Here is a 701-nt window from a genome sequence, read left to right as displayed (position 1 = left end):
ACATAGGATTTCACATTTTCTTAACATATGAACTCAGTCCAAATACCTTTATCATGTTATATTACCTTCTCCAGCCCAAGTAACTTTATAATGTTACATTATCTTCTCCAGCTTAACTAAGAATCACTTATTTAAGACTCAAGTTGTTATAGTCTATCTTCCTTTAAAAATACAGATATTAAGAGAAGTGTCTGTTCAAATCCTCTGCCCATTTTTTAATTGTATTGTTTTGTTGTTGTTGTTGTCATTGAGTTGTATGAGTTCATTATATATTTTAGATATTAACCCCTTATCAGAGGTGTTTGTAAATATCTTCTTCCATTAGGTTGGCTACCTTTTGATTTGTTAATGGTTTCTTTTGCTGTTTAGAAGCTTTTAGGTTTGATATTGTCCCATTCATTTATTTATTTTTTCTTTTTACTTCCCCTTGCTTTTGAGGTCAAATACACGAAACCCTTTCTAAGACCAAGGTCTATAAATTTAGTACCTATGTTTTCTTCTATGTAATTTGTTATTTCAAGTCTTATTATTAGGCCTTTAATCCATTTTGAATTATTTTTTGTGTATGGTTACAAATAATCATTTCATTCTTTTGCATGTGGCTTTCCAATTCTTTTCAACACCATTTTTTAAAGAGCCTTTCTTTTTTCCATTTTGTGTTTTTTGCTCCATTGTCAAAAGTTATTTGCCTATATTTATAT

Source organism: Myotis davidii, unplaced genomic scaffold (assembly GCF_000327345.1).
Source record: "Myotis davidii unplaced genomic scaffold, ASM32734v1 scaffold331, whole genome shotgun sequence".
Classification (NCBI taxonomy): Eukaryota; Metazoa; Chordata; class Mammalia; order Chiroptera; family Vespertilionidae; genus Myotis; species Myotis davidii.
Note: the sequence above shows the minus strand (reverse complement) of the source record.